The sequence below is a fragment of the Leptodactylus fuscus genome, chromosome 1, assembly GCF_031893055.1.
Source record: "Leptodactylus fuscus isolate aLepFus1 chromosome 1, aLepFus1.hap2, whole genome shotgun sequence".
Taxonomy (NCBI): domain Eukaryota; kingdom Metazoa; phylum Chordata; class Amphibia; order Anura; family Leptodactylidae; genus Leptodactylus; species Leptodactylus fuscus.
The window spans coordinates 13,722,345-13,741,987 of record NC_134265.1 but is presented as its reverse complement, the minus strand read 5'-3'; the positions used below and the strand labels follow the sequence as shown (position 1 = coordinate 13,741,987).

The 19,643-nt window shown below is 46.3% G+C and overlaps 2 protein-coding genes and 1 pseudogene across 2 annotated transcripts in view; all 3 read left to right on the top strand.

Annotated features, from left to right (window-relative positions):
* The window catches only part of LOC142190458 (oocyte zinc finger protein XlCOF7.1-like), a 383,441-nt gene that overhangs the window by 31,007 nt on the left and 332,791 nt on the right, over positions 1-19,643 (top strand). The window lies entirely within an intron of this gene.
* LOC142190474 (oocyte zinc finger protein XlCOF29-like) overlaps positions 1-19,643 on the top strand; it is a 339,394-nt gene that overhangs the window by 40,218 nt on the left and 279,533 nt on the right. The window lies entirely within an intron of this gene.
* The window catches only part of LOC142195521 (uncharacterized), an 83,360-nt pseudogene that overhangs the window by 1,163 nt on the left and 62,554 nt on the right, over positions 1-19,643 (top strand).

Sequence of the window (19,643 nt, the reverse complement as noted above, 5' to 3'; positions counted from 1 at the left end):
AAAATAACTTTTAATCCATGATCTTAAAAAAAAAAAAAAAAATCAAGGATCCATGGACAAAACCAATACAGATCGCAGATTGTTTTTTATCCTAAAGACAAATCTATCACCTATAAAATACGCAGCTTCATGAACTGTAATAATCATCATGTAGTCTGTTATTAAATGTAAATTATGTAATATATCTTATATTTTGGTTGGGCCATTAGACCCATTAAAACCCGGATCTCTGAACACCTAGCGGATTGTGGTAGATCCTTGTCTGATAATATGTCTAGTGCTTCAAAACACTTCATATTTTCACATAATGGGGTCGTTACTTCCTTGACATATTTTGCCATTGAGTATGTTTCAAGACCAGTTTGCATAAAAAGAGAAACTTTTGGGATATGGAGGCTCAATTCCAGGATTCCAGATGGTCATCAGATCTGACCTTGCATTAATGTATTAATTGTTTTATAGAAATAGAAATTTATTTACATTTGATGTGTTCTTGTCGTTTTATGTTAAGATGTATTGTGGTATTAAAGGGATTCTATCATTAGAATCCCTTTTTCTACAAAAACCAAGTCGGAATAGCCTTAAGAAAGGCTATTCTTCGACCTTTCATTTTCTGATCCGCTTTGTCGTTCCTGAGAAATTTACTTATTTTTTTTTATTCCTTACGCAAATGAGTCTTCAGGAAGCAAAAAGGGCATACCCTGTACTCTCCAAAGACTCTTCAGCGACATCTCTGTATTCTTATCCCAATGCCTCTTCATCAGCCGGCAGAGCTAACTGTGCATGTTAGTTCGGCAATTTTCCTGTGGCCAAATGGACGTTCGTGTAAGAAGGCCACAGGAAAATGGCATGCTCAGTTGGCTCTGCTGGCTGATGAAGAGGCGACGGGAAAAGAAGACAGGTGTTGCTAGAGAGTCTTCGGAGAGCATTTTCTAATTTTTAAGTAACATATAAAACATACATAGATGTATATATAGTCAAAGCAAGAGTCTTGGAAATGCGGCCTGGCAAAAAATAAGAGAAAGCGAGTAACTGTCTAAGTGGAAAATCATTTACACCAGGAATAAACTGCTAACCTAACATTTTTTTGCCACCTGTCCTGGCTAATAATTGAATATTACTACATGCCTTCAATTTATATGAAAATGTATATATAGAAATTATATAAAATATTAATATATCTTTTAATGTTCTGTTATCTAAAGATAGCAAAATCCATTTTCTTCTTGTCAGATGACTGTACTAGGAGCTCAGAGGGCCATCTGATATCTACAGATTATAAAGCAGAGGATCATGGTATCAGACAAGATCCAAATGAAGAACATGTCATTACCCCAGATATACCCTCAGCCCTTCAGAAGATTCATCTATCATCTGATCCTATTAGACAGGTCATGACTTCACAGACTGCTAAGCAAAATACAAGTTACCAAAGGAGTGATGTTCATCAGAGAACTCACACAGGGGAGAAGGTGTTTTCATGTCCAAAATGTGGGAAATGTCTTACTAAGAAATCAGGTCTTGTTAAACATCTGAGAACTCACACAGGAGAGAAGCCATATTCATGTCTGGAATGTGGGAAATGTTTCACAGTTAAATCACATCTTATTAGACATGAGAGAATTCACACAGGGGCAAAACCGTTTTCATGTTCAGAATGTGAGAAATGTTTTACAGATAAATCAAATCTTATTGGACATCAAAGTTTTCACACAGGGGAGAAGACATTTTCATGTTCTGAATGTGGCAAATGTTTTAAATATAAAACAAGTCTTGTTACGCATCAGAGATTTCACACAGGAGAGAAGACATTTTCATGTTCAGAATGTGGGAAATGCTGTATATCTAAATCACATCTCATTGCACATCAAAGAATTCACACAGGGGAGAAGCCATATTCATGTTCAGAGTGTGGGAAATGTTTTACTTTGAAATCACATCTTGTTGAACATCGAAAAATTCACACAGGAGAGAAGCCATTTTCATGTTCAGAATGTGGAGAAAAATTTACTTATAAAATAAGTCTTGTTGACCACATAAAAATTCACACAGGAGAGAAGCCATATTCATGTTCAGAATGCGGGAAATGTTTTAGAAACAGAGGAACTCTTTTTAAGCATAAAAAAACTCACACAGGGGAGAAACCATTTTCATGTTCAGAGTGTGGGGAAAATTTTGCTTATAAAATAAGTCTTGCTGACCATCAAAAAACTCACACAGGAGAGAAGCCATTTTCATGTTCAGAATGTGGGAAATGTTTTACCCGGAAAAGAAGTCTTGTTAACCATCAAAGAACTCACACAGGGGAGAAGCCATATTCATGTTCAGAATGTGGGAAATGTTGTACATCTAAATCAAATCTTGTTAAACATCAAAGAACTCACACAGGAGAGAAGCCATATCCATGTTCAGAATGTGCAAAATGTTTTACCTATAAATCACATCTTGTTGAACATCAAAAAATTCACACAGGGGAGAAGCCATTTTCATGTTCCACATGTGGGAAATGTTTTACTCAGAAACCAAGTTTTATTGATCATCAAAAAATTCACACAGGGGAGAGACCTTTTTCGTGTACAGAATGTGGGAAATGCTTTGCTCGGAAATCAATTCTTGTTATACATCAAAAAACTCACACAGGGGAGAAGCCATATTCATGTTCAGATTGCGGAAAATGTTTTACTCGGAAATCAAGTCTTGTTGACCATCAAAAGATTCACACAAGATAGAAGCCATATTACTGCCCAGAATGTGGGGAATGTTTTATCTGTATAGCATCAGAGAATTCACACAGGAGATATGCACATTTATTAAATTATTGATTGATCAAAAATTATCTAGTTTTGCAAAAATCCGAGATGATTTGCAATGTGAAAATTGTGTAAAACGATGATTAAAATGTCTTTGTATAGTTCCCGTATAGTGGTTGTCGTTGTATTCTCCTCCCCCCCCCCCTTTCTTTTTGTTTTCCTGGCTACGGCCTGGTTTTGGCCTGCTTCTGTTGTACCCTTTCCTTTATTTTTGTGTTTACGCGGCCCATGTGGTCCTATGTGTTGCTGGGCTGGGGGGATCCCCCCCTTGCCAATTCATACTGTTTGGGGCCTGCGCAAGACACCTTACCAAGACTCCTTACCAAGACACATGAGACTGACCCCCACAATCACAGGCTTCAAGAAGGCCCTGAAGACTCACCTATTCAGGAAGGCCTACAACCTCCAATAACACTATCACCTCACTGCCATCTGTACAGTTTCCCCCTCTCCTTCTGTCTCTATCCCCCTTCCCTCATAGATTGTAAGCCCTCGTGGGCAGGGCCCTCTACCCCACTGTGCCAGTTGGTCATTGTTAGTATTATATCTACCTGTATAATTTGTGTATTGTATGTAACCCCCAAATGTAAAGCACCGTGGGATTAATATAATAATGTAAAGCACCATGGAATTAATATAATAATGTAAAGCACGATGGAATTAATATAATAATGTACAGCACAATGGAATTAATGGTGCTATATAAATAAACAATAATAATAACACAGGGGATCTCTCTAACCAGTGGACAATGATATTTCTGGGCCCTTTGTAACACGTCTTGGCCTTTTACTTGACATCCTGTTGTAAAAAGTGCACAGGAAGATCAGAGTCCTCGGGTGAGATTGAGGCTTCCATGTACAGAGCAGGGCTGTGACACTGATGCCATTTTCTTATCTTTATCTTCTCTGTGTAGTCCTGGACACAGGACTCCAATACAATATATGCAGTTGATGGAGAGGGGCAGTGTGACGTGCTGTGCTTCGCCCTCCATCCAGGCACAGCATGAAAACTTTATTATAGTGATAGAAATTTCTGCTCTTTGCAGTGATCTGGGTCATTTGGCTCCCTGTTTAATTTACTTTTCTATGTTATGCAGACAGACGTGATATGGTTAAAAGGGGCAGGGTTATGTGTCTAGGGGGCGAGTAACAGTTTAGAGTTAGCTGTCCGCAGAGCAAGAATTGAAGTAAAGACATTTGCCTGTCAGCAAGGAGCCGACTACTGTAATTCTATTGAAAAATCTGTCCCGTAGAGTTGGCTCCCTCATGAACATCCAATCCCTACTGCAATGTGTACATAGTAGGGAAAAGAACGGAGGTGCAACTTTTTAGAGCCTACTATTATACTCATTGTCACCGCAATTCCTCTGTATGTGTTAAGGCCCTTTCTCGCTAACTACTTTTTTGTCAGTGATATGATCAGTTGGGTTATTAGAAACATGTTTAGTAATAGAGATGAGCGAATAGTGAAATATTCGATTCCAATAGACCCTCAATATTCGACTAGTCGAATGAATATGGAATCCCATTATAGTCTATGGGGAAAAAATGTTTGTTTCAGGGGAAACCACAATTCGACTAAGGAGGGTCACCAAGTCCACTATCACACCTCAGCAAATGATGACAACACCTCTAGAATGCAACTGGGACAGCAGGGGAAGCATGCCTGGGGGCATCTAACACGCCCAAGTCACAGTATTACCCCACTATCACAGCCTATTAACTACACACTCCAAACTCAATATAACCTCTATGCAAAGTGGGAAAATACCTGGAAACCTTCTTTCCTCCCCAATTGTATGGACAGAAACCCAAATTTTAAGCTAAAGAAACATTACCAAGCACCCCTTTAAATCACGCAATGGCAATGCAAAATCCAACAGTATCTACCCTTAACTGTCATTGTGTGTGTGTGTGTGTGTGTGTAGTTCATCACAAGGCTGACAGACCCAACTCCAAATGCTGAAGCACAAGCAACCAGCAGTCAGACTAAGATTGTCTCTTCTTCAAATAAGACACAAGATTCTTTGGAACCAGAACAGGAAAATGCAGTGATTGCCATTGCAGCAGTGCCTAGGCCATCTTTCAGAGCGGTTCATTCAGAGATTGAATTGGAGAAAAATAAGAACATTTACTATGATCGAGTGTTCATGCACATTAGTGGGCATGGACAACCTAACGTACAAGATCCTCATGCTGAGCTGGCCTCATTACTGAACAAGATCAACCAGGATAACCAGGGCTGGAAACAGCCATCACATCTTACCGAAAGGAATCACCCTTGGTTTGGAAAGAAGCCATCTAAACGTTGCACCTTTAATTGAGTTGAGACTTTCACCAGCAGAATGTTAGGCCCTTTTGGTGAGTTGCGCCCTTAACCAGCAGAATGTTAGGCCCTATGGGTGAATTGAGCCTTTAACCAGCAGAATGTTAGCCTCTTAGGCAGACCTGGGCAAAGCATGGCCCCCGGGCCATATCCGGCCCTCTGACTGATTCAGAGTGGCCCGCACAGCTTGTCTAGGGAGGCGTGTCTAGGGGGTGTGTCTTAGTGCCGGCAGGACAGTGCAGGAAGATGGAGACATGTGGTGTGTGTCATAAGGTACTGGGAAATGTGAGATGCAGGGGGGAGTGTGTGTGTCTATATGTATCTGTCTGTATGTGTGTGTGTGTCTATGTGTGTGTGTCTGCCTGTGTGTGTCTATATGTATCTGTCTGTCTGTCTGTGTATGTGTGTCTGTGTGTCTATGTGTGTGTCTGTATGTGTGTGTCTATATGTGTCTGTCTGTCTGTGTGTGTCTCAGTAACCTAGGGGCAGAGATGGAAGGGGAATGTTATACTAGGGCAGAGATGGCAGATGGAAGGGGGAACATGAAACTAGGGAAAGATGGAGGAAGGACATGAAATGGGACAAATTAAGGGGGATATGAAACTGAGGGAGACATGGAGGGGGAACATGAAACTGGGGGTAGATGAAGAGGGCACTTAAACTGGGGGGACATTAATATAGGGACAACTGGAGGGGGCATTAAACCATGGAGGTAGCTGGAGGGGGACCTGTCTGCCTCTAGTTGCCCCCAGTTTAATGTCACCCTCCAGCTACCCCTACGGTTTAATGACTGCTTCCAGCTTCCCGATTTTAATGTCCCCCTCTAGTTGCCCCCAGTTTCATGTCCCGCTCCAGCTGTCAATTTATTGCCACCCTCCAACTACCCCCACTGTTTAATGTCCCCCTCCAGCTGTCCCAGCTTCATGTCCCCTCTAGTTTCCACCAGTTTAAACTGGGGCACCAGGAGAGAGACTTAATACTGTGGGGCAGTTGGAAGGGAACATTATAATGTGGGGGCATATAATGTACGGGTGACTGTAGGAGGATTATTCTTTGTGGGGGCACATGGAAAAATGATTGGGAATGGGCAGGGTCAATGTAGAAGTGGGTGGAGCTAAATTTGCCGTGGTGTGGCCCTCTAGCATAGTTTCAATTTCTTCTGCGGCCCCATGGGAAAATTAATTGCCCACCCCTGCTCTTAGGGCTAGTTTACACAGGGGCAAGGAGGCGAATTTTGACAGCGGATTTCGCCTCAAAATCCGCCTCCATACAATGGTGGTCTATGGAGACCACTAGCGTTCTTTTTTCCGCTAGCGGCTTTCTTCAGGCGGCAGCAACCACCGAGGTCGGCCCATTCATTTGAGCCGACTCCGGAGGGGGATGCCGTGACCGTGACAGTCGTATTTTGACCCGAGAGTGACGCAGCTCCCCATGTCATTCTCGGTGCCAAAATCCTCCCCACCGCCCCTGTGTGAACGAGCCCTTATGGTGAATTGAGGCTTGAACCAGTAGAATGTTAGGCCCTTTGGGTGAGTAGAGCCTTTAACCAGCAGAATGTTAGGCCCTTATGGTGAGTTGAGCCTTTAACCAGCATAGTTGTTGGCCCTTTGGGTGAATTGAGCCTGTAACCGTCTTAGTTTTTGGCCCTTTGGGTGGATTGAACCTTTAACCAGCAGAATGTTAGGCCCTTATATTGAGTTGAGCCTTTAACCTGCATAGTTGTTGGCCCTTTGGGTGGATTGAGCCTCTAACCAGCTTAATTTTTGGCCCTTTTTGTGAGTGGAGCCTCTAACCAGCTTAGTTTTTGTCCCTTTTTGTGAGTGGAGCCTCTAACCAGCTTAGTTTTTGGCCCTTTTGTTGGAGTGGAGCCTCTAACCAGCTTAGTTTTTGGCCCTTTTGTTGGAGTGGAGCCTCTAACCAGCTTAGTTTTTGGCCCTTTTGTTGGAGTGGAGCCTCTAACCAGCTTAGTTTTTGGCCCTTTTGTTGGAGTGGAGCCTCTAACCAGCTTAGTTTTTGGCCCTTTTGTTGGAGTGGAGCCTCTAACCAGCTTAGTTTTTGGCCCTTTTGTTGGAGTGGAGCCTCTAACCAGCTTAGTTTTTGGCCCTTTTGTTGGAGTGGAGCCTCTAACCAGCTTAGTTTTTGGCCCTTTTGTTTGATTGGAGCCTCTAACCAGCAGAGTTTGGGGGAATTAGGGTGGATTTAGCCTCTAACCAGCAGAGTTTTGGGGAATTAGGGTGGATTTAGCCTCTAACCAGCAGAGTTTTGGGGAATTAGGGTGGATTGAGTCTAGTAGCAGCAGAATTGTTCAACACTGATGGTGAAGGAGTATGAAGAGGAGGAACTGGAGAGGTTGAGCACACACATGGAACTTCATGTTGGGGTGCTTGACACTGGTGGACATGTAAATGATGGGTCAATCCAGTGGCTGTTCATTTTGATGAAAGTCAGCTGGTCAGCACTGGTAGCTGACAGCCGGCTGCGCTTATCAGTAATGATGCCACCGGCTGTGCTGAAGACCCTTTCTGATAGCACGCTGGCAGCAGGGCAGGAAAGGACCTCCAAGGCGTAAAGTGCAAGTTCCAGCCACGAATCCAACTTGGAAACCCAATAAGTGTAGGGTGCAGAGGAATGAGAAAGGACAGGGCTGTGGTCGGCCAGGTACTTTCGCAACATGTGCTTATACTTGTCTCTCCTGGTTACACTAGGCCCCTCAGTGGCGGTAGTTTGGCGAGGGGGTGCCATGAACGTGTCCCAGACCTTGGAGAATGTGCCCCTGGTGGGTGTGGACCGGATGGCATTTGTTAGCTTCTTGGAGGAACTCTCCTCTCTGCCGCCAACGAGAGTTGATGGAAGCAATTCCATCATATTCTGCACCAGTTGCTTGTGGCAATCATTAATGTGATTGGTCCTCCCCTCTACCGGAATAAAAGTTGAAATGTTATTTTTATATCGGGGGTCGAGGATTGCAAAAATCCAGTATTGGTTGCTCTTCATGATTTTGACAATGCGTTTGTAACTTGAAAAGCACTCCAACATGTATTCAGCCATGTGTGCCAGAGTCTCCACAAGCCGGTACAGCAACATCTCCTGAGCCAGGAGTTTGGAGATGTGACCATTTAAGGCTTGTGCATGTGGGTGGGTAGCGCTATACTTTTGCCTGCGCTCAAACGTCTGGGACATGGTGGGTTACTGGGAAGAGGCGCATGATGGTGCAGGAAAGGAGCAAAGGCAGGAAAAGGGGAGGATGAGGGAGAATTCCCCAAAGTGGCAGAGGCAGATGTGGAGGTATCCTGGCTGGTGGCCTGGACTGCAGCACCAGCACTGGCAACAGTGGGAGAAGCAGTGGTGGCAACGACGATTGTCCTGCGTTTGCTCTCTTCCACTGAGCCCAGTGCTTGCATTCCAAATGATGGTGCATGGCAGAGGTCATAAGGTTGCTCTTTTCAGAGCCCCTACTCAGTTTCGAGTTGCAAAGTGTGCAAACCGCACTATATTTGTCCTCCGTGTATACATTGAAAAATCTCCACACCATAGAGGACTGTGGCCTAGATGGGGGAGTTTTTCTCGAGTGGCTAGAAGAGGGAACATCTTGGGCTTTGCTGGCTCTGGCCTGGCTTCTGTAAAGCAGCTGTCCTCTGCCTCTGGACATGCCTCTGCCTCTAGCCACCTTCTTTGGTGCTGCATTTCCCTCCACATCTGCACTGCTTTCCCCGCTTGACATCCCCTCTGTCCAGGTCGAGTCGGTGTCCTCGTCTTCCACCACCACCTCCTCTTCCAATTCCTCACTCTGCTCCTCCTCCTGCACACTGCATATGGCAACAGGCTGCCCTGATAGCAACTGTGTCTCGTCATCATCACTGAGAGCGGGTTGCTGTCAACAACAACAAAATGAACCGGAGATGGCGGATGCTCCAGTGTTTGGGCATCAGGACACAGAAATTCTTCTAGTAGCTCCTGGGATTTGGTAAGTGGTGGGACAGAGAGAGGGACAGTTAAAGGACCCGAAAACAGCTCCTGGGAGGGGCAATAGGTGGGATGACTCTGCTGGGAAGACTGCGCATGTTGGGAGGAAGGAGGGCCAGACTGTTGGGTAGGAGGAGGACTTGAGGTAGTGGCTGACTGGCTGGTGGATAAGGTTCTCGAAGCATTATCTGCTAGCCATTATAACACCTGTTCCTGGTGCTCGGGCCTGGTCAGTGTGGTACCCTGCTTAATGTGGCCATCAAGCCGGGGATTGTGGAGAAGCGCAATGCCTACTGCCCCTGACGAGTAGGCACGGGATGCGCTGTAGCTTTACCGCAACTTGCTCCCCAGCGGCATTACTATGCCGCCGGCTTCATCCCCATCCTCGTCTCTTTGCGCTAGCCTTACGCATTTTGAGATGTATGTAAATGCTAATTTTATGGTGTATACACCGAGGAAAGCTGGATTGAGCGTATATGGACTGACAGATTTGCTGTATACCACTAAGCTTTTTTTTGTGGTATACACCGAGGAAAGCTGGATTGAGCGTAAATATGGACTGACGGATTTGCCGTTTACCACTTAGGTTTTTGGGGGGTATACACTGAGGAAAGCTGGATTGAGCGTATATGGACTGACAGATTTGCTGTATACCACTTATGTTTTTTGGGGGGTATACACCAAGGAAATCTGGGTTGAGCGTATATATGGACAGACGGATTTGCTGTATACCACTTAGGTTTTTTGGGGGGTATACACTGAGGAAAGCTGGATTGAGCGTATATGGACTGATGGATTTGCTGTATACCACTTAGGTTTTTTGGGGGGTATACACCGAGGAAAGCTGGATTGAGCGTATATGGACTGGCGGATTTGCTGTATACCACTTAGGTTTTTGGGGGTTATACACCGAGGAAAGCTGGATTGAGTGTATATGGACTGACAGATTTGCAGTCTATCACTTTGGGTTTTTTGAGGGGGTATACACCGAGGAAAGTTGGATCGAGCCTATATGGACTGACAGATTTGCTGTATATCAATTTTGGTTTTTTGGGGGGTATACACCGAAGAAAGCCGGATCGAGCCTATATGGACTGACAGATTTGCTGTATACCACATAGTTTTTTTTGTGGTATACACCAAGGAAAGCTGAATTGAGCGTATATGGGATTCTATATACCCTATGTGAGTATACAGGTTTCTGCTCACCCCTATGGGACAGTTAGAATGTATACCAGTTATAAGGAATTTGAGCCCTAAAAAGGACTTTTGTGAAATTTTAGCAGGTTGAGTCTATTTACTGGAGGTGTATATCTCTTCTTCCTGCAGTGTAGCTCTGAAAAGAGCTGTTGGTTTTCAGTTTTCCTGCCTAACAGAAGCAAAAATCGCTCTCTGACCCTCAACATAATGTCTCTCCCTATCTCACCAAACCGCATCTGACACGAATATGGCTGACACTATTCTTATAAATCGGTCACCTGATTTAGCCAGCCAATGACTTTTTCCTATTTTTTTCCGATGCCTACGTTTTCCTGCTCCCTGTCCCACCTCCCCTGCACAGTTATTGGTGCAAAAAAAGCGCCAGGGAAGGTGGGAGGGGATACGAATTTTTAGTGCGTTTAGCGCGTGGTATTCGATTGGAATCAAATATATCGAATACCTTAGTATTCGCTCGAATACCTATTTGAATGAACGGTATTCGCTCATCTCTATTTAGTAAGCTTTATTCAACACACATTAGCATACAGAGTCAGAAATCTACAGAATGAATTGTATTTGGCGGATGTCGATGATCAGAGGGTGTATTAAGGAATTTGTTTTTATAAAATATATTCATTCTTTAGGAAATACCTTGTCTGTGCAAACCCGTAAATGTCAAAAAATATGGCCTCCGTTCATCAGAATAAAGATGACCCTCAGAGATTTCAGAGCCCCCAGATGATTCCCCGTAGGGGTAGGAGTAGAGGCAGAGGGGCTGGTAATTCTAGGGGTTTTTTTTATCAACGGGCCCTCCAATATCAGACAACCTCACGAGAACCAGGAAGTAGATAGAAGAGTGAATCAGATTGATAAGGATACGATGCAAATTATAAATCTCTCATCACGTACACTCACTTTTGAGGAGGAAAGGGTTTTAAAATATGGTTTATCTTTTGTGCCTACACCCCACTTCGATCTTTTTTCTTGGGTTAAGGACCTAAATTTGTTCTGTAGGAAACTCAAGTGGAAGAAATTTTTCTGTTTGGCTGATAAAAGAACCTGTGATACCTTGGGGGTTACTGCAGAGGATCTCCCCTCGATTAGGTTATTGGGGGGCCTCTGGGAAGAAGCGAACAGAGAAATTGGTGAGGGACCATTCACTGAACTACATGTACCCTCAAATAGGTTTCCTCCACTATTGGATGATACAGTGATAGATACGTTCTTGACAGTGATTGTAAACCAACTGTCCAAAATTGCAGGTGAAGTGGGGAGGCAACATTTGGATCGATCTAATCTGTCCAGGGAGGAATTAAAGATCTTACAGACGCTTGAAAAAGATGACTCAGTGGTGCTGAAACCCTCTGATAAGGGTGGCAATTTGGTCCTAATGGACCGTGAGGGCTACATTAGGATGTGTCGTAACATTCAGGATGACAAAAGTTGTTATGAAGTCCTTCCAGAAGACCCGACAAACAGCTATCTGGCAGAATTGAAAATACTGTTAACTAGGGCAAAAGGGGAAAATCTCATCAGTAATAGTGAGCTCAATTTCCTGTTACCAAGGCATCCTGTAAGACCGACGTTTAATGCACTCCCAAAAGTGCACAAAGGTCTAGTACCTTTAAAAGGCCGACCTATAGTGGCAGGAATTAATAGCGTCACTCGAATATTTCGTATTACATTGATGAGATTCTCAGACCCTTTGTTTTAGTCTTGCCCTCATACGTACAAGACACCACTGATGTTTTGCGTAGATTGGAAGATCTGGTGGTGCCACCTGAGGCATTCCTGGCTAGTTTGGATGTGGAGGCCCTCTACAGCTCCATACCCCATGATACGGGGTGTGGGGCTGTGGAGGGCTTTCTATGATCCAGAGGTACGTTTTTCTCTGCCCATAACTCTCTAATAGTGGATCTCCTCCAGTTCGTTCTGACCCGTAACACTTTTCTTTTTGACCGCCTCTTCTTCCACCAGCTCAGGGGTGTGGCCATGGGGAGCCCATGTGCCCCGGCCTATGCTAATCTGTACCTGGGCTGGTGGGAGAGGGAGGTGGTCTTTGGTGATGAAATGGAAAAGTGGGCATCATCAATTTTATTTTGGGTCAGATACATCGATGATGTTCTGTTGGTCTGGGGAGGAACAAGAGAGGATTTTGGGGAGTTTGTGAGAGAGCTTAATGTTAACCATCTGGGTTTATTTTTTACCTCAGAGATCAAGGAGCACTCAATCACCTTTTTAGATCTCACTATCTTTAAGTCACCATCGGGTAGATTGGGGACCATGATCTACAGGAAGGAAACATCTACCAATTCCCTGTTAAACTGGCAGAGTTGCCATCCCCTCCCACTGCGCCGCGGAATTCCGAAGGGCCAATTTTTGCGGTTGCGCAGAAACTGCACAAATGTAGCAGACTATGAAGTGGCAGCCAGCGATCTACGTAGGAGATTCCAATGCAGGGGGTACCTGGATGGGGTTCTGCGCAAAGCTTACCAAGATGCCCTGTTACGTGACAGAACATCTCTGCTCAAACCAGTGGAAAGGGATAAAACAGCAGATATGCAAATTATCGCAACATTCGATTCCGCAAATCGAGAAGTGGTGGATGTTTTAAAAAACACTTGGGAAATTCTTAAATCAGACCCAGACGTCGGTCCCCAGATTAATGACTATCCACTTGTCACATATAGGAGGGGTCCTAACTAGAGATGAGCGAACACTAAAATGTTCGAGGTTCGAAATTCGATTCGAACACCCGCTCAATGTTCGTGTGTTCGAACGGGTTTCGAACCCCATTATAGTCTATGGGGAACAGATACTCGTTAAGGGGGAAACCCAAATCCGTGTCTGGAGGGTCACCAAGTCCACTAAGACAACCCAGGAAATGATGCCAACACCTCTGGAATGACACTGGGACAGCAGGGGAAGCATGTCTGGGGGCATCTAACACACCAAAGACCCTCTATTACCCCAACATCACAGCCTAACAACTACACACTTTACACACTCAATACCACCTCTCTGACAGTAGGAAAACACCTTGAAACATGTGTATTTGGCACTTGCAGTGAGGAGAGCTTGTCACCAGCAGTGAATTTGGACCATGTAGTAAGTTGAGGTTGGCACCAACATTTGTTTTGAAAATCAGGGTGGATTGAGCCTCTAACCAGCAGAGTTTGGGCAAATTCATGGTGGAGGGAGCCTCTAAAAACCCAGTTTGGACCAATTCATGGTGGAGGGAGCCTCTAAAAACCCCAGTTTGGACCAATTCATGGTGGAGGGAGCCTCTAAACAGCCCAGTTTGGACCAATTCATGGTGGAGGGAGCCTCTAAACAGCCCAGTTTGGACCAATTCATGGTGGAGGGAGCCTCTAAAAACCCCAGTTTGGACCAATTCATGGTGGAGGGAGCCTCTAAACAGCCCAGTTTGGGCAAATTCATGGTGGAGGGAGCCTCTAAAAACCCCCAGTTTGGGCAAATTCATGGTGGAGGGAGCCTCTAAAAACCCCAGTTTGGACCAATTCATGGTGGAGGGAGCCTCTAAAAACCCCAGTTTGGACCAATTCATGGTGGAGGGAGCCTCTAAACAGCCCAGTTTGGGCAAAGTCATGGTGGAGGGAGCCTCTAAAAACCCCCAGTTTGGACCAATTCATGGTGGAGGGAGCCTCTAAACAGCTCAGTTTGGGCAAATTCATGGTGGAGGGAGCCTCTAAAAACCCCAGTTTGGACCAATTCATGGTGGAGGGAGCCTCTAAACAGCTCAGTTTGGGCAAATTCATGGTGGAGGGAGCCTCTAAAAACCGCAGTTTGGACCAATTCATGGTGGAGAGAGCCTCTAAAAACCCCAGTTTGGACCAATTCATGGTGGAGGGAGCCTCTAAAAACCCCAGTTTGGACCAATTCATGGTGGAGGGAGCCTCTAAACAGCCCAGTTTGGGCAAATTCATGGTGGAGGGAGCCTCTAAAAACCCCCAGTTTGGACCAATTCATGGTGGAGGGAGCCTCTAAAAACCCCAGTTTGGACCAATTCATGGTGGAGGGAGCCTCTAAAAACCCCAGTTTGGACCAATTCATGGTGGAGGGAGCCTCTAAACAGCTCAGTTTGGGCAAATTCATGGTGGAGGGAGCCTCTAAAAACCCCAGTTTGGACCAATTCATGGTGGAGGGAGCCTCTAAAAACCCCAGTTTGGACCAATTCATGGTGGAGGGAGCCTCTAAACAGCCCAGTTTCGGCAAATTCATGGTGGAGGGAGCCTCTAAAAACCCCCAGTTTGGGCAAATTCATGGTGGAGGGAGCCTCTAAAAACCCCCAGTTTGGACCAATTCATGGTGGAGGGAGCCTCTAAAAACCCCAGTTTGGACCAATTCATGGTGGAGGGAGCCTCTAAACAGCTCAGTTTGGGCAAATTCATGGTGGAGGGAGCCTCTAAAAACCCCCAGTTTGGACCAATTCATGGTGGAGGGAGCCTCTAAAAACCCCAGTTTGGACCAATTCATGGTGGAGGGAGCCTCTAAACAGCTCAGTTTGGGCAAATTCATGGTGGAGGGAGCCTCTAAAAACCGCAGTTTGGACCAATTCATGGTGGAGAGAGCCTCTAAAAACCCCAGTTTGGACCAATTCATGGTGGAGGGAGCCTCTAAAAACCCCAGTTTGGACCAATTCATGGTGGAGGGAGCCTCTAAACAGCCCAGTTTGGGCAAATTCATGGTGGAGGGAGCCTCTAAAAACCCCCAGTTTGGACCAATTCATGGTGGAGGGAGCCTCTAAAAACCCCAGTTTGGACCAATTCATGGTGGAGGGAGCCTCTAAACAGCCCAGTTTGGGCAAATTCATGGTGGAGGGAGCCTCTAAAAACCCCCAGTTTGGACCAATTCATGGTGGAGGGAGCCTCTAAAAACCCCAGTTTGGACCAATTCATGGTGGAGGGAGCCTCTAAACAGCTCAGTTTGGGCAAATTCATGGTGGAGGGAGCCTCTAAAAACCCCAGTTTGGACCAATTCATGGTGGAGGGAGCCTCTAAAAACCCCAGTTTGGACCAATTCATGGTGGAGGGAGCCTCTAAAAACCCCAGTTTGGACCAATTCATGGTGGAGGGAGCCTCTAAAAACCCCAGTTTGGACCAATTCATGGTGGAGAGAGCCTCTAAAAACCCCAGTTTGGACCAATTCATGGTGGAGGGAGCCTCTAAACAGCCCAGTTTGGACCAATTCATGGTGGAGGGAGCCTCTAAAAACCCCAGTTTGGACCAATTCATGGTGGAGGGAGCCTCTAAACAGCCCAGTTTGGACCAATTCATGGTGGAGGGAGCCTCTAAAAACCCCAGTTTGGACCAATTCATGGTGGAGGGAGCCTCTAAAAACCCCAGTTTGGACCAATTCATGGTGGAGGGAGCCTCTAAACAGCCCAGTTTGGGCAAATTCATGGTGGAGGGAGCCTCTAAACAGCCCAGTTTGGGCAAATTCATGGTGGAGGGAGCCTTTAAAAACCCCCAGTTTGGACCAATTCATGGTGGAGGGAGCCTCTAAAAACCCCAGTTTGGACCAATTCATGGTGGAGGGAGCCTCTAAAAACCCCAGTTTGGACCAATTCATGGTGGAGGGAGCCTCTAAAAAACCCAGTTTGGACCAATTCATGGTGGAGGGAGCCTCTAAAAACCCCAGTTTGGACCAATTCATGGTGGAGGGAGCCTCTAAAAAACCCAGTTTGGACCAATTCATGGTGGAGGGAGCCTCTAAACAGCCCAGTTTGGACCAATTCATGGTGGAGGGAGCCTCTAAACAGCCCAGTTTGGACCAATTCATGGTGAAGGGAGCCTCTAAAAACCCCAGTTTGGACCAATTCATGGTGGAGGGAGCCTCTAAACAGCCCAGTTTGGGCAAATTCATGGTGGAGGGAGCCTCTAAAAACCCCCAGTTTGGGCAAATTCATGGTGGAGGGAGCCTCTAAAAACCCCAGTTTGGACCAATTCATGGTGGAGGGAGCCTCTAAAAACCCCAGTTTGGACCAATTCATGGTGGAGGGAGCCTCTAAACAGCCCAGTTTGGGCAATTTCATGGTGGAGGGAGCCTCTAAAAACCCCCAGTTTGGACCAATTCATGGTGGAGGGAGCCTCTAAAAACCCCAGTTTGGACCAATTCATGGTGGAGGGAGCCTCTAAACAGCTCAGTTTGGGCAAATTCATGGTGGAGGGAGCCTCTAAAAACCGCAGTTTGGACCAATTCATGGTGGAGAGAGCCTCTAAAAACCCCAGTTTGGACCAATTCATGGTGGAGGGAGCCTCTAAAAACCCCAGTTTGGACCAATTCATGGTGGAGGGAGCCTCTAAACAGCCCAGTTTGGGCAAATTCATGGTGGAGGGAGCCTCTAAAAACCCCCAGTTTGGACCAATTCATGGTGGAGGGAGCCTCTAAAAACCCCAGTTTGGACCAATTCATGGTGGAGGGAGCCTCTAAAAACCCCAGTTTGGACCAATTCATGGTGGAGGGAGCCTCTAAAAACCCCAGTTTGGACCAATTCATGGTGGAGGGAGCCTCTAAACAGCCCAGTTTGGGCAAATTCATGGTGGAGGGAGCCTCTAAAAACCCCCAGTTTGGACCAATTCATGGTGGAGGGAGCCTCTAAAAACCCCAGTTTGGACCAATTCATGGTGGAGGGAGCCTCTAAACAGCCCAGTTTGGGCAAATTCATGGTGGAGGGAGCCTCTAAAAACCCCCAGTTTGGACCAATTCATGGTGGAGGGAGCCTCTAAAAACCCCAGTTTGGACCAATTCATGGTGGAGGGAGCCTCTAAACAGCTCAGTTTGGGCAAATTCATGGTGGAGGGAGCCTCTAAAAACCCCAGTTTGGACCAATTCATGGTGGAGGGAGCCTCTAAACAGCCCAGTTTGGGCAAATTCATGGTGGAGGGAGCCTCTAAAAACCCCCAGTTTGGACCAATTCATGGTGGAGGGAGCCTCTAAAAACCCCAGTTTGGACCAATTCATGGTGGAGGGAGCCTCTAAAAACCCCAGTTTGGACCAATTCATGGTGGAGGGAGCCTCTAAAAACCCCAGTTTGGACCAATTCATGGTGGAGGGAGCCTCTAAACAGCCCAGTTTGGGCAAATTCATGGTGGAGGGAGCCTCTAAAAACCCCCAGTTTGGGCAAATTCATGGTGGAGGGAGCCTCTAAAAACCCCCAGTTTGGACCAATTCATGGTGGAGGGAGCCTCTAAAAACCCCAGTTTGGACCAATTCATGGTGGAGGGAGCCTCTAAACAGCTCAGTTTGGGCAAATTCATGGTGGAGGGAGCCTCTAAAAACCCCCAGTTTGGACCAATTCATGGTGGAGGGAGCCTCTAAAAACCCCAGTTTGGACCAATTCATGGTGGAGGGAGCCTCTAAACAGCTCAGTTTGGGCAAATTCATGGTGGAGGGAGCCTCTAAAAACCGCAGTTTGGACCAATTCATGGTGGAGAGAGCCTCTAAAAACCCCAGTTTGGACCAATTCATGGTGGAGGGAGCCTCTAAAAACCCCAGTTTGGACCAATTCATGGTGGAGGGAGCCTCTAAACAGCCCAGTTTGGGCAAATTCATGGTGGAGGGAGCCTCTAAAAACCCCCAGTTTGGACCAATTCATGGTGGAGGGAGCCTCTAAAAACCCCAGTTTGGACCAATTCATGGTGGAGGGAGCCTCTAAACAGCCCAGTTTGGGCAAATTCATGGTGGAGGGAGCCTCTAAAAACCCCCAGTTTGGACCAATTCATGGTGGAGGGAGCCTCTAAAAACCCCAGTTTGGACCAATTCATGGTGGAGGGAGCCTCTAAACAGCTCAGTTTGGGCAAATTCATGGTGGAGGGAGCCTCTAAAAACCCCAGTTTGGACCAATTCATGGTGGAGGGAGCCTCTAAAAACCCCAGTTTGGACCAATTCATGGTGGAGGGAGCCTCTAAAAACCCCAGTTTGGACCAATTCATGGTGGAGGGAGCCTCTAAAAACCCCAGTTTGGACCAATTCATGGTGGAGGGAGCCTCTAAAAACCCCAGTTTGGACCAATTCATGGTGGAGGGAGCCTCTAAACAGCCCAGTTTGGACCAATTCATGGTGGAGGGAGCCTCTAAAAACCCCAGTTTGGACCAATTCATGGTGGAGGGAGCCTCTAAACAGCCCAGTTTGGACCAATTCATGGTGGAGGGAGCCTCTAAAAACCCCAGTTTGGACCAATTCATGGTGGAGGGAGCCTCTAAAAACCCCAGTTTGGACCAATTCATGGTGGAGGGAGCCTCTAAACAGCCCAGTTTGGGCAAATTCATGGTGGAGGGAGCCTCTAAACAGCCCAGTTTGGGCAAATTCATGGTGGAGGGAGCCTCTAAAAACCCCAGTTTGGACCAATTCATGGTGGAGGGAGCCTCTAAAAACCCCAGTTTGGACCAATTCATGGTGGAGGGAGCCTCTAAACAGCCCAGTTTGGACCAATTCATGGTGGAGGGAGCCTCTAAAAACCCCAGTTTGGACCAATTCATGGTGGAGGGAGCCTCTAAACAGCCCAGTTTGGACCAATTCATGGTGGAGGGAGCCTCTAAAAACCCCAGTTTGGACCAATTCATGGTGGAGGGAGCCTCTAAAAACCCCAGTTTGGACCAATTCATGGTGGAGGGAGCCTCTAAACAGCCCAGTTTGGGCAAATTCATGGTGGAGGGAGCCTCTAAACAGCCCAGTTTGGGCAAATTCATGGTGGAGGGAGCCTCTAAAAACCCCAGTTTGGACCAATTCATGGTGGAGGGAGCCGCTAAACAGCCCAGTTTGGACCAATTCATGGTGGAGGGAGCCTCTAAAAACCCCAGTTTGGACCAATTCATGGTGGAGGGAGCCTCTAAAAACCCCGGTTTGGACCAATTCATGGTGGAGGGAGCCTCTAAAAACCCCAGTTTGGACCAATTCATGGTGGAGGGAGCCTCTAAAAACCCCAGTTTGGACCAATTCATGATGGAGGGAGCCTCTAAACAGCCCAGTTTGGACCAATTCATGGTGGAGAGAGCCTCTAAAAACCCCAGTTTGGACCAATTCATGGTGGAGGGAGCCTCTAAACAGGCCAGTTTGGGCAAATTCATGGTGGAGGGAGCCTCTAAACAGGCCAGTTTGGGCAAATTCATGGTGGAGGGAGCCTCTAACCAGCCCAGTTTGGACCAATTCATGGTGGAGGGAGCCTCTAAAAACCCCAGTTTGGACCAATTCATGGTGGAGGGAGCCTCTAAACAGCCCAGTTTGGGCAAATTCATGGTGGAGGGAGCCTCTAAAACCCCCCAGTTTGGACCAATTCATGGTGGAGGGAGCCTCTAAAAACCCCAGTTTGGACCAATTCAT